Source organism: Chlorocebus sabaeus, chromosome X (assembly GCF_047675955.1).
Source record: "Chlorocebus sabaeus isolate Y175 chromosome X, mChlSab1.0.hap1, whole genome shotgun sequence".
Taxonomy (NCBI): Eukaryota; Metazoa; Chordata; class Mammalia; order Primates; family Cercopithecidae; genus Chlorocebus; species Chlorocebus sabaeus.
Window position 1 is genome coordinate 22,812,423 of NC_132933.1, and position 15,297 is coordinate 22,827,719.

General features: G+C 40.7%; 1 long non-coding RNA gene across 1 annotated transcript in view; it reads left to right on the forward strand.

Annotated features, from left to right (window-relative positions):
* Positions 1 to 14,778, forward strand: part of LOC140710828 (uncharacterized) — an 86,807-nt gene extending 72,029 nt beyond the window's left edge. Inside the window, exon 3 of the long non-coding RNA XR_012091909.1 lies at positions 9,687 to 14,778. This is a non-coding gene — a long non-coding RNA (uncharacterized lncRNA). The remainder of the gene's footprint in view (positions 1 to 9,686) is intronic.
* The last annotated feature ends 519 nt before the right edge of the window (positions 14,779 to 15,297 follow it).

Consider the following 15,297-nt stretch of genomic DNA (forward strand, 5'->3'; position numbering starts at 1 on the left):
GGAGGCCAACAAATCCCCTTTACCCCAAAGCCTCTCTTCAATGGTGCCTAAAATTCCATGAGTGCAGACTCATACCCTCAGTTAAGTTCCCCAGATGCTTCCTATTGGAGATAAATGCATCCAGAAGATACTACACCTCAACTGGACTCAACCAGAGTAGAGATGGGGTGACTGGCAGCTGATGGTTGGGCACAGAGCTGGGGTGGTCACCAGTGAGCGGGGAACCCAGAAGAGGGGGGAACAGGTCTCAGAAAAAAATTTTCATTGACCCCTCAACTGTACCTGCAGATGCCCTGTGCCCTGGTGAAAGGGTTGGAAGGGACCCTGTGTCAGGTGTAGATCCAGCTACTCGCCTGCCAAGCTCGACAATTGTACATTATGAGAGGAAGTGATGACGTGCAATGTTTCCCTCTACATGTGCAGGGGTTTTTTAATTAACTTGTCCTTGCACTATTAATTTTTATTGCTTGTTCTCTCCTCACCTCCCATAGCTCAGCCAGTGGGCACATCAGCCTGACATTTTAATCTTGTTCCCACAAAGATTCTTTCCTCAGAACTACATTGTGCAGCCCCCTCACCCTGGCTCTAGTGGGTCCCAAACGGGTAGAATTTCATTTATCAAATATTTTCTTCAATGTACCTGGGATCCTGTCTGGCACAGTGAAGGAGAATGGGCTGAGTAGCCAGGGATGTCTAAGTTTAAACCTCGGCCTTGCTGTGTGATCTTGGCTAAGTTGCCTAACCTCTCTGAGTTTCAGTTTCTTCATCTTTAAAATTGGTATTATGATACCCAACTCAGAAAATTGCTGTGAAGATAAAATGGTATGGCATGTGTTAATATGCCCTTTTCAGAGACTACCCCATCTAAGTCTGGAATATTCAGCATGTAATGGTGAATAAAGAATAGCTAGGGGACAGTGTGTAGAGCCTGGAGGGAAAAGAGAATAAAAGGAGATGTAGAATGATTAAGTCAGGCTAATTAACATCCATCATCTCACGTACTTCTCCTTTCTTTATGGTGAGAACACTTAAAATCCACTCTTTCAGCAATTTTGAAATGTATAATACGTTATTACTAACTATAGTGAGCATGCTGTGCAGTAGATCACTAGAACGTCTTCCTCCTGTCTAACTGAAACTTTGTACCCTCTTATTCACATCTTCCCTTTCCCTGTCCACCCCCTCCTCCAGCCCCGGTAGCTCCCATTCTACTCTCTACTTCTATGAGTTCAACTTTTTTAGATTCCACATATAAGTAAAATCATATGGTTTTGTCTTTCTGTGCCTGGCTTATTTCACTTAGCATAATGCCCTTCACATTTATCCACGTTGTTGCAAGTGACAAGATTTCCTTCTTTTTTAAGACTGAAAAATACTCGTGTGTGTGTGTGTGTGTGTCTGTGTGTGTGTGTGTGTGACATTTTTTAATCCATTTATGCATTCATGGGCACTTAGATTGTTTCCATATTGTGAAAAAATAGTTTGACTTAATCATTCTACAATGTTTGCATGTATCATCACATCATATTGTACCCCATATGTATTATATGTACTATTATTATTTGTGAATTTAAAAAAAAAAAAGGAGATATAGGTGTGAGTAGAGGATGCTGGGAGAAAGGCCAGCTACTGAGTCTGAGGGAGTAGGGGTGGGCAGGAGGCTGGAGAAATCTGGGAATCAGTCTTCAGCAAGAATTTCTGCACGGTTGATTGTTCGTGGCTGTTGGCCCACCCCAGTGGCCTAACATCCCATTCCCACAGCTCTAGAAATTACCCTCTGCTCCAGAAACTCCTCCTTGGTTTAGTCACAGCATGGATTCTCCATGACAGACATTGTCTGTGCATGTACTGGCTATTCTTTGCAACCATCTTGTCTCAAAGGTAACTTTAGCCCTTTTCTGAGCTCTTCCAGATACCTTGTATGCTGTGGCTTGTTATGAATTCTTCTCTTCCACTGTCCTGCTGCCTGTAAATTCATTGGCTCATCAACAGGTCCTTTTGGACTGGAAGCTTCCTGAACAGAGCATCAGGTTGATGAAGTTCTCCCCAAGTAGTAGGCATAGCACACTCGATGACAGCATTTCCTCTTGTTGTCCTTTTTTCTGATACTTGAGGCAACACAGAGGCCCAAAGCCCCTTCTTGCCTTGTACTTGACTTTTCTATGCATTTAAATGTGTATTTTAATTTTTTTCTCTTACCCTTTATTCTCTCTCCTCTTTTCTCCCCTTCTACTTCTTCCTCTTTTTTCTCTTTGGTTCTTTTTTCCATGTTTCTCCATTTCTCTCTTAATAAATATTTCCCCCTCTCTCCGTCTCTATCTCTGTGTATATATGTATATGTATATATACATATGTGTATATATACATATATACAAATGTATACATATATACGCCATCTCTTTCTATAAATAACTTTCTCTGTCTTTTAGTCTGTCTTGCTCTCTATATTGTATGCACTGATTCTTCTTTCATCCTGATAAAAGAACCTTTCTCAAAAATTTTTTTCCAACATTTATTTTAGATTCAGTGGGTACCTGTGGAGCTTTGTTACATGGGCGTATTACGTGGTGCTGAGGGTTGGGGTTTGATTGAACCCATCATCTAGGTAGTGAGCATAGTACCTAGTAGGTTTTCAGCCCTTGCTCCCCTCCCTCTCTCCCACCTCTAGTAGTCCCTAGTGTCTACTGTTGCCATCTTTATGTCCATGTGCATCCAATGTTTAGCTCCCACTTATAAGTGAGAACATGTGGTATTTGGTTTTCAGGATATCTTGAGCCCTATGGAATTCCCTCACAACAGGTGGAGAATCCAAGAAAGTGCTTGAGGATGGTGGCAGTGGCCAGGGCTAGGAAGATTTACTGCTGCTGCAGAAGGAGAAAGAAAGAGCTTTTCTTCCCTGTGTCTCTAAGTGGCCTGAAACAAGTCTTTTGGAAACAACTCCCACACCCCAATTCTCCAGTGTCAAAAGAGGCCCTACCGTCCGTTGCAGCCCCTCTCCCCCATGATAAACAGGCTGCCCTCTAGGTTGCAATGCAGTGAAAGGAGACTGGATGGGCATCATCCAGGCCAAGTCAGGTGGTGGCAGATGGTCGGGGGAGTAGAATGAGGTTACCAAGGGAGGGTATATGTTTTCATGTTTGACCCCAGGATCCTTTCTGCTTATCAAATGTTCACATGAATATATTTTAAAAATATCCCAAGGAATCTTGGTTTCAGGGACATAATTCTTGAATCAACCTTCCCCTCAAAATGTTCCATTATGTCATCCTAAACCACCAACCTCATCCTCACCCACTGACCCAGGCACTTGGCTTATAGAGAGGCTCAAGCTTCCATCAGGAAGCATGCCATGTGACTTTTATGAGCACTTCCAATGTTAGACTCCTCTGATCACATGCTATGTTTAGGTTCAACACCTGTTTTGCAGCATAATTCTACCTCCTCCTCACCAGCACTGGGGTGGTGGTGTGAAAAGAACCTTGCCTTAGTTTGGGGTTCTAACTCCCACAGTCCTCCTGTTTGTTACAGTGGTCCCCAGTGGTTTCAGGAAGCACTTCCCAGCTGAGTAGCCAGCTCCTTTCAACCTTTCAAAAGAAGTATGTATATATATACATATTTACTTTGGGTTTATACCCAGTAGTGGGATCATATGGCAGTTCTATTTTCAGTTTTTTTTGAGGAATGGCTGTACTGCTTTCCATAATGGCTGTACCAGTTAAAATTGTGTTTTTATCACAATTAATGTCTAAATCAAATAATAGAATCTATATATATAATATAATAATATATATATATGTATAGATCCCAATTATTGAATCATCTTCATTACAGTGTTAAACTGTGTACAAAGAGAAAATAAGCTGCAAACTCCCTATGCTTATGGTTGATATACAATTATAAAGCTGAAACAAAGTTCCAAATGAAATGTAAACAAAACCACAAAACCAATAAAAATCAAATGAACAACAGTTCTTTTTAACAAGGTGGATGATGTTGTTTTGCTAAAATTAAATTGCTGTTCAGATCGTGACTATGGTGCTGACTGCAATACAGGTTCTTTTGAGTTCGTCGTGCTATATTACTGTGAGCCGGGCGATGACTCAGCTCTCGCACCACTTTTTTCCCCATCAGATCTACTGCTAAACTGTCATTCCTGCAGCCCTGAGGGATATCATTTGGCCTTCATTGGGACTAAGCCATCATTTATGTATTAAGTCCTCCTATATTCTTTCCTCATTAGTCCTTGACAATGCAAGTAGGACATTGTGAAGGTAATGAGTTCTTTTACACAAAAATGTGACAGAGACTGCTAGTTATCCATCCCACTACTCACCCCTTTCTCTCCTAATGTGCTCAACTAAAACACATACTATATTCCATGGCCTCCATTACAGCCATACCACCAAGTTCCGGCCAATGAGATACAAGTGGAAGTGTTATTTGTGATTTCTTGGGGATCTTCTAAAAGGGAAGGCGGCTGGTCCTTCCTTTCCTTTTCCCTCATCTTACTGCTTGGAATGAGCAAGTATTAGTTGGAGCTATGGCAAGCAACTTGGATCACGAGAATGACGGCCACGGCTTCAGAACAGCATAGTGGAGATCTGGGAGAATTTGTGGTACCTAGCAACATGGAGCTGCCACACCAAACCTGCACATCTTATCTTTGAACTTTTTGGACATGATACAGAATTCATCTTCTATCTTGTTTATACCACTATTATTTTGGAATTTTTTCTGTTACATGCAGCCTAATTGATTCTAATACATCGAGGCAGATGTAAATGAGAGTCCAGAAATCCTATAGCTGCCCTTTAGCTATAAGGTGACCATGCAGATGGATGATACAGAATAGGCTTCTATTATTCGGTTTAGATATTAATTGTGATAAAAACACAATTTTAACTGGTGCAGCCATTATGGAAAGCAGTACAGGCATTCCTCAAAAAAATTGAAAATAGAACTACCATATGATCCAGCAATCCCATTACTGGGTATAAACCCAAAGTAAATGAAATATGTATATTGAAGAGATATCTGCACTCCTATGTTCTTTGTAGCATTATTCACAATAGCCAAGATATGGAATCAACCTAAGTGACCATCAACAGATTAATAAAGACATTGGAATAGCAAACCAAATACTGCATGTTCTCACTTATAATTGGGAGCTAAATGATGAGAACACATGGACACATAGAAGGGAACAACACACACTGGGGCTTTTCAGAGGGTGGAGGGTTGGAGGAGGGAGAGGATTAGAAAAATAACTAATGGGCATCAGACTTAACAACTGGGTGACAAAATAATCTGTATGACAAACTCCCAAACCCCATGACACAAGTTTACCTCTGTAAAGAACCTGCACATGTACCCCTGAACTTAAAATAAAAGTTAAAAATAATTATAACTCAAAAAAAGGAAAAAAAATTGTGGGGTGTGTGTGTGCATGTGTGTGTGTGTGTGTGTGTGTGTGTGTGTATAATGGAATATTATTCAGCCTTAAAAAATAAGGAGATACTGTCATTTGGAACAACATGGATGAACCTGGAGGACATTATGCTAAGTGAAATGGGCCAGAAACAGATATAAAAATATTGCATGACTGCACTTATATGTGGGACCAAAAAAAAGTTGAATATATAGAAATAGAGTAGTACAGTAGTTACCATGGGCAGCAGAGAGAGGAGATGGGGAGATGTAGGTTAGAGGGCACAAAATTGCAGTAATGTAGGATGAAGAAGTCTAGCGAGCTAATGTACAGCATGAGGACTAGAGTTAGTAATATTGTATTGTATACTGGAAATTTGCTAACAGAGTAGATGTTAGGTATTCTTACTACAAAAAAACTATAAAATATTAGATATGTTAATTTGCTTCACAATAGTAACAATTGCACTATGTAGATGTATGTCAAAACCTTGTGTTGTATACCTTAAATATATCCAAGAGAAACCACAGGAAAAACATCTCACAATTTTAAAATTATCACAGAAAACTCTCTAACCTCTAAGAATATTCCATACTCTCAGAGGTTGTCAGAACCCAGAGGAAACTCTGGCTTAGTGGATTCCTAATGTATCACCCAGAAAGGATATAGGAACCCTAGTACTCTGGTGATTATGTATACACCATGAAGTTATATTGGTGATCCCCTGCCTTTGCACTTGTATCTATCTCAGGCAGGCCCCAAAGGAAAGAAACTAGAACAGGGCTAAGTGAGAAGCTCAGGTGAGGAGGTCATTGGTTTGGGGAAGCCAAGCAACAACTGGAGGAGGAAGCAGACATCAGCTCCATCTGCCTAAACCTACTTCCCAGCCATTTCTTAGACCCAGCTTCCTTTGTCCTTGTCCCACATCGCTGCCCAGAAGCCTGCTTCTGATGGCATGAGAAGCCACAGCGAAAAGAGTGACTCTCATTGCTTCCTAGAACATCAGGAGCGTGGAGGAGGTGACAGGAAGGTTGGGGCCAAAGCACTAGCCAGAAACGGTCAGCTTTCTATCCCTCCTGGGGCCCCAGCTGCTGGGCATGGCCACGGCCCTGGAAACTTGACTCCTCTGACTGAAATCTCCATGTTAATTTCAAATTAGCCTTGGGCCTTAAGCCACTTCATAAACTGCCTCCTCATTTGTTTCCTTCCCACCTCCTCAGGGTTCAGGGCCAAAATTTGGTAGAAGGAGGCAGCGGTAAGCCTATGAAATGTGAACCTCAGTTTGGCCTGCTCAATCTGTCTCCAAATAATAAATCTTAATCAAGTCACTGGAGATAATTCCTCCTGCCTTTGCCACAATTCTTTTTCCTCCTGTTCCCCTTTCCTTCAGTATACTCCCACCTCCCTTTCTGCCTTCTTGGAGTCCCTCCCCTTGGCCTGCCAGCCTTCCCTTCCCCTGCAGGCTTTGCTGGGCCCCATAGGGTGAAGTATTGGAAAAAGCACATGTTTGGGCTACAGAATGAAAGTTAATCCCGGATCTGCCACTAACTAGCTGTAAGATCCAGGACAAGTCACTTCAATCCTCTGAGTCTGTTTCCACTCCTGGAAAATGCGAATAGTCATTCTCCTAATGAAGCTGCCATCATGATTTAATTAAATGAGACAAATGGGAAACTGTCCCTGACACCTAGTAAGGACTTTTAGTCAATACACACATGTGTATCCCCCACCTGCCATAACTATTCCCCAAACCTGGCCCTGTTCCACTGCCGCTGGTCCTGGTGAATGGCACCTGTTGCCAACCAGAAAGCAAAGAATGGTTCCTGACTCATTCCTCCACCTTGTTTTCCAAGTTCAATCCATCACCAAGCAAGTCCTGTCAATTTTACCTCTCTGTTTAGGTCAGATACCAGCTCATAATACCACGTACCTTTGTCACTACTTTGAACGGTTGCAATTTTACATTTATGGGTGTTATTATTCATGTTTATCTCCCCTCTCATCATCATATTCCCAATGCCTAGCACACTGCCTGTCATGTAGTCAGGGGCTTGATAAACATTGTTGAATAGATGAATGAACTAGGGCTAAGTATTATTTCCATTAACTAGGAAGCCACTCGAGACTCAGAGAAGTTAAATAACATGCCCAGAGTCACACAGATGAACAGCCAAGCCAGGATTTGAACTGATATTTGTCTGATTCCAGAGTTGATGCTTTCCCCCCCAGCTTTATATATAACTGACAAATAAAGATGTATAAATGTAAGGTACAGAACATGATGATTTGATGTACATATACACTTGTCCCTCAGTGTCCATGGGGGATTGGTTCCAGGACTCGTCATAGATGCCAAAATTCATGACTCCCCATGGATATTAAAATTCATGGATGCCGAAGTCCCTGTTATAAAATGGTGTGGTATTTGCACATAGCCTATGAGCATCCTGGTGGATACATTAAATCATCTCTAGATTACTTGTAATACCTAATCCAGCATAAATGCTACATAAATAGTTGTTATACCACACTGTTTAGGAAATAATGACAAGACAAAAAGTCTGTACATGTTTAGTACAGTTGCAACCATATATTTTTAAAATAATATTTTAAATCCACATTTGACTGAATCCATAGATAAGGAATCCACAGATAATGAAGGGCTGACTGCATATTGCAAAATGTTTACTATAATCAAATTGGTCAACACATTCATCACCTCACAAAATTACCTTTTTGTGTGTGGTGAGAGCATTTACGATCTCCTATCTCAGCAACTTTCAAGTGTACAATACAGTATTGTTAACTATCATAATCATGCTGCATATTCAGTTCCCAGAACTTATTCATTTTATAACTGAGACTTTGTACAGTTTGGCAGTGATAAAAATGCTATACCAACAGGATGAGAAATGGTACAGGTATGAAGCAGGGCAGGAGAGCTCTAAAGTAGACTTTTGTATATCTTTGCTTGGGTCCTTCAGTGAAATCCTTCCCCTTTTTTAGGTTAGGGGCTGTGTCGGTGTTTAAGTCAGGGTCAGGATTCTAGTCTGATTGAGATGGGTCTTCACTCTTTTCCATGTCAATGCCACCTTGACCTGGGTATGGTATAGGTATATACGTGTGTATGGAGGGATCAAAGCAAAGAGACAGGCAGGCCTAGACCTGGTAAAATAGAGCAAGATATGGATCGATACAGACATGCTGCCCTGAAGCCTGAAGGCAGTAGAGATGGGAGTGGGGGCTAGCACCATCTGGAAGATACACAGACATTCCTCAAGGATCCATGCTCATTTCAAGTAGAAAATGAATGCTGAGAAAAATGTTGGGGTGTCTGGGGTGGAAATGAAAGACCCCAGTAGGAATAAGTATATTCATTATGGAGAGCTTAGTGTGAGCAAGGCACTGTACTGGATGCTAGCTTAATCTTCACACCAACCCAGACAAGGAACTAAAGGTCAGAGTGGTTAAGTGAGTTTTCTGAGATTCCACAGCCAGAGGGGATGGCAGAGCTAAGACTTAGACCCAAGTTTGTTTTTACAGGGAAATTTGAAGGAAGAACAGAAGTCAAAGCCCAAGTCAGTTCTGCCCAAGGAAAGCACCAAGCCACAGGACTCCCTTCTCTGATGAACAGCTGGCGGTAGTATCAAGATGACCTGTTGTGTTCCAGGGGTCTTCCACACTGGCTCAGCACCTATCCCTGTGCTACCTTCCCCTCTCACTCTGCCTCTCATCTTCAGCAAGTTCTGGATGCCCTAGTGTCTCAAAATGTTAAGGGTTACTCTCTGGGACTCCCCTCTGTCCTGGTATCTCTAGGGCAGGAAAGTAAAGAAAGTTTAGAAATGCCACCCACAAATCAGAAGAATTTGAATTAAAGATAATTTAGTATCTATTCTAGCACAGCATTCTAATTTGGGTTTATATGGTCTTTAAGGTTATGAAATCGATGTGTACTGGAAATATTTAACTGCTGGCTCTACTACTTACCAACTCTGGGATCTTAGTCAAGTCACTTCCTTTCTCTGATCCTTGGGTTTCTCATCTGTGAATGGAAATCATCATTCCTTCCTTTAGGGGTATTGGGAAAATAAGAGATAATATGTATAAAACACTCTTGCACTGCTGTGATTCATAACCAGCTGCATCCAGCATAACATCCTGTTTCAGCAGATCTTAATAGTTATTAATCAAATGTTAAAGGGCTTTATTTATTTAGACATTTCATTGTACATACAATTAACAATCTTATTCTTTTCAGGTGCAATCGCTAGTGAGCCTGATGATCAAACTTCTGAGCGATCAGATTCCTGAAAGAGCAGTCTCTCCATGACAAAAGATGGGTTTGGGAATGTGAAAGCACTTTCTGTGAAAGTTCTGCACCTGTGGTAGACTCAGAAACACATACAAGGCTATAAATGTCTTTATGCACTTATTAATTTTCCAATAAACATACTTGACAGTACACCTAATAGGGAAGTTCTGTGATTAATTTTTCAAACAATAAGAAAATAAACGATCAGAAAGGCTTACAGTCTCATACCTACAATCTGTCAGTATCAACATTTATAAATTAAAAGGCTTTGTTTTCTCATGATCACTGGATTCTTGGCACACATATTGGCTGAAAAAAACAGAAAAAAACCTCATTATTCAACCTAGTTAAATATTAGAGACCACATTTAAATGTTTTAATTTTTAATTTTTGTGGGTGTACGTATTTATGAGGTACATGAGATGTTGTGATACAGGCATGCAATGTGAAATAAGCACATTACGGAGAATGAGGTATCCATCCCCTCAAGCGTTTATCCTTTGAGTTACAAACAATCCAATTACACTATTTCCATTGTTTTAAAATGTACAATTAATATTGACTATAGTCACCCTGTTGTGCCATCCAATAGTAGGTCTTATTGATTCTTTCTAATTTTTTGTACTTATTAACCATCCCCACCTCCCATTACCCTCTCACTACCCTTCCCAGCCTCTGATAACCACCCTTCTACTCTTTCCATGAATTCCATTGTTTTTGATTTTTAGATCCCACAAATAAGTGAGAACATGTGATGTTTGTCTTTCTGTGCTTGGCTTATTTCACTTAACATTATGATCTCCAGTTCTATCCATGTTGTTGCAAATGATAAGATCTCAATTTTTTATGGCTGAATAGTACTTTATTGTGTATACGTGCCACATTTTCTTTATCCATTCATCTGTTGGTGGACACTTAGGTTGCTTCCAAATATTAGCTATTGTAAACAGTGCTACAACAAACATAGGAGTGCAGATATCTCTTCAACATACTGGTTTCCTTTCTTTTGGGTGTACACCCAGCAGTGAAATTGCTGAATCATATGGTCGTTCTATGCTTAGTTTTCTGAGGAACCTCCAAACTGTTCTACATAGTGGTTGTGCTAATTTTCATTCCCACCAAAGTGTACAAAGGTTCCGTTTTCTCCACATCCTCGTCAGCATTTGTTATTGCCTGTCTTTTGGATATAAGCCATTTTAACTGGGGTGAGATGATATCTCATTGTAGTTTTGATTTTAATTGCTCCAGTGATCAATGATGTTGAGCAGTGGTACGATCTTGGCTCACTGCAACCTCTGCCTCCCAGGTTCATGTGATTCTCCTGCCTCAGCCTCTCAGGTAGCTGGGTTCACAGGCACCTGCCACCATGGCAGGCTAATTTTTGTATTTTTAGTAGAGATACGGTTTCACCATGTTGGCGAGGCTGGTCTCGGACTCCTGACCTCAAGTGATCTGCTTGCCTCGTCTTCCCAAAGTGCTGGGATTACAGGCGTGAGCCACCACACCCAGCTGATATTGAGCAACTTTTCATATACCTGTTTGCCACTGCACACCACTGGTTTGAGGGATGTAGCCACTGTAGCTGAACATGATAAATAAGAATGGACTCACAGAAAGACACACAAGTGAACGGTAGCACCAGAGCCACCATACACATTACTCACAACTCCAGGGGCACCATTTATATATACTGTGAAATGAAATTATATACTCTGGATTTATGCAGTGTGGTGGTCTTGTGCAGAACAATGGGGGAAAAGGGAAGATAAACAGAGAGAAAATACATTCTCTAGACTATGTGGCTTGTTTGGGCTGGCCAGGGTCTAGCCTGACCATCCAGACCACTCCATGGGTCTGCTCAGTGGGTGGAGTTATCTTTTTGTTATCTGTGCAGTTATAAGTTTTTCCAGTTTGTCAGTCTGTCTAGAGCAGACTATTTGTCCAGCAGTCCCAGCCATTGGCCTTACCTCTGGATCTCTCCTGTACCTTTCCTAGGCCTGTATGATGTTTCTCCAGCTGGGTGTACAACCTGAGAGTGGTCATGATTGTCCCTGGAGCAGAGAAAGTTTCGGGGTGTCTCAACAATTCTTTCTGGAACTTAGGCTCCTTTGGCCTTAGCAATGTCCCTTTGGCCTGGCCCCTTAATGAAACTGTCTCCAGTGGGAGGCAGGATGTAGCCAGCTTTGGAAAGAAGCCCAGCCCACTCCAGCATGTACTCTGGGTGAGCTGGGCAAAAGGGCTCCCCCTCCCATAACCACAGTTTCCCTGCAAACCAGCCCCTCACCTCAATACAGCTCTGCCTGCTACATGACCTCTGTGGACCCAATATCTGCTTTATCTAACCTTCAGGCCTTTGTATAGAAAGACACCTGCACATGTATGTTTATTGCAGCCTAATTCACAATTGCAAAGATATGGAACCAACATAAGTGCTCATCAACCACTGAGTGGATAAAGAAAATGTGGTATATGTACGCCATGGAATACTACTCAGCCTTAAAAAGGAACAAAAATAATATCTTTTGCAGCAACTTGGATGGAGCTGGAGGCCATTATTCTAAGTGAAGTAACTCAGGAATAGAAAGCCAAATACTGCATGTTCTCACTTATAAGTGGGAGCTAAGCTGTGGATACATAAGGTCACACAGAGTGGTATAATGGACTTTGGAGACTCAGAAGGAGGAGAGTGGGGGAGGATAAAAAAACCACATATTGGGTACAATGTACATTACTCAGGTGATGGGTAAACTAAAATCTCACAATTCACCATTATATAACTAATTCATGCAACCAAAAACCACTTGTGCCACAAAAGCTATTGAAATAAAAACAAATTTTTAAAAAGAAAGATCACATAGGCCAGTTATGAGACAGTCATGAATAAGCAGGGTTCTGGAGTCAGACACTCTGGATTCGAGAGTCACCTACTCAGTTGCTTCATTTTTCTAAGTCTTGGTTTTCTTGTCTATAAAATGAAGTAAAAGTCGTATGTATTTTGTAGGATTGCTGGTAATATTAGAAGACACAATTAATGTAACCAAATTAATTTAGTCAAATTAGTTTAGACATAACTAATGTAATAATTAGTATAACTATGGGCAAATAACTTAGCTTCTCTCTGCCTCAGTTTCCTTATCTCTAAGGTGGGAAAATAGTAGTGTCTACCTCATATATAGGAATGTTATGAAAATTAAATAAATTGAAATTTGCAAAGCACTATAGAAAGACTGACACAGAGTGTTTGTCAAATAAGCAAGTGTCAGGTGCCTCCTCAATCATTCCACATATATCTATCAATTACCTACTGTGTGCCAGTCATCTTTCTAGTCAGAAAGGATGTAGAAATGAGTAAAATCAACAATATTCCCTACAGAGTCTAGTGGGGGAAGACAAATAATAAATAGGCCAGCAATAAAATAAATAAGACAAATATTAAAGTAAGGATTTTCAGGAAGGAAATGAAACAAGATAATAGGAAAGAGAGTAATGGGGGAAAAGGTACAGGACACCATTCCATAAGCTGGTGTCTTAGTCCATTTAGTGTTACTGTACCAGAATACCTTAGATTGGGTAATTTATAAAGAAAAGAGATTCAGTTATCTCACAGTTCTGCAGGTTGGGTAGTTCAAGGGCATGACCCTGGCTTTTGGCAATAACTTGCATGCTACATCATAACATGGTTGGGAAGGTCAAGGTGGAAGCAGACATGAGAGGGAAAACCTGAGGGGCATCCAGGCTTTACAACAATCCACTCTTGGGGGAACTAATCCATTCCTGTGGGAACTAATACAGTCTTACAAGAGCAAGAACTCACGCACTACTGTGAGAACAACACTAAGGCATTCATGAGAGATCCGCTCCCATGACCCACACGCCTTCCAGTAGACCCCACCTCTCAACTCTGCCTCTTTGGGTATCAAATTTCAACATGAGTTTTGCTGGGGACAAACAATCCATAACCATAGCAGGTAGTCAGGGAAGGCCTTTATGAGGAGGTGACATTTAGCTAACACCCAGGTACAAAACCAGGGACAGATATCGGGAGATAGTCTTCTGGGCAGAGGAAAGAGATAGTGCAAAGGTCCTTATTGTATGGTTGGAATAGTGTAAGGGAGAAACTAGTGGGTGATGAAGGCAAAGAGGGAGACAGAGGCCTGATCATGCAAGGCCCTGGGATTCATGTAAGGAGTTTAAGTTTTATTGTAGCTGGATCAGGGAACCAATTTCATAGACCAACCACTCGTTTTATATTTGGGGGAACTGAGACCCAGTGAGGGGAAGCAATGGTTCAAGATCACACAAAGAATTGGTAGCAAAACTAGGATTATTACTGGGCTTCCCTCATTCTGCAGCATCTTGCACTTTATTCTCAGACATGTCATGTCATATCATATTATATCAGATAACATTGCAAATTGACTGAATGCAGTTTCTACGAATGAAACTGATTACCTGAAAATGCATTTCAGGTCATTTATCCAGCAATTCCTATCCTGCACATGCTAGTGCTCAGCCTCATGCCAGCCAGACACTGGTAAGTGCCACAGAGTTTCTGCACAGAGAGGCACTGAAAGTGGCCAGCCTGATCAGCCCTTCGCCTTCTAGCCACCTGAGAAGAAGCATTTTTGCATTAGCGTAGGAGTCTCATAGGAGGAACCTGGAAGCAATTCCTGCACACAAACAAGAAGATAAAGTATCTGTCCTCTGGAGGTCATTTTGACATGGGGAATTAGGCTGAAGCCCTGTGTGTTCATTTCTTTCTCAAGAAGAAACACATTTATTTGTAAGGAAATGCCATCTCAGATGGTACAGTACAGCTTTAGCCAAAGAAGGGCATCACGGTCCAGCATTAGCCAAAAAATAGCATCAGCTTAGCAGCCTGGACTGCTCGTTCCTTCAGGTTACTGTGGCCATCTCCTTGCGGGCCATAAGAGAGAAATGCTCTATTTTTATAATGCTCCACTAGTTAAATCAAGCCCGTCCAAGACATTCTGTCATTCCCTTTCCTGAGCTTATATAATCTGGCTTTTTCAAAGAAATTCTGACAAATACTTATTTATAACAAAAAGTAAATAAGTTTAGAGTGCATGAGGGGTAGGAATGATTTCGCTTACAAAATATTGCTTTATGATGTGTTTTCTGATTATTTAAATAATATATTTACTTTGTAAACCATTATGAAATTAAAGGACTGTAAAGAAGAAATTTAAAATCACCTATAACTACACAACCCAGCGATAACCATTTGTAGTTTTTAATTGTCCTTTTCTTATGTACAGAAAACATTAAATAATTAAGATTATATTGTATATACAAATGTGTATCTTGTTTTCCTTATTTAAAATTGTGACTATTTTCTCAATTCGTTAGTCTCATAAAAGCATGATTTCACTAATTGCTGTATAATATTCCAATAGAAACATATTTCATAATCTATATAACCCAACCTTTAGTGTAACAATTTACAAAGTGCGAAGACATTAGTAGCGTTTGTTTAAAAAAAAAGTATAAAAAATGATCCATAGTTGTGAGTTTCAAACCCTATTTCTAACAGAAC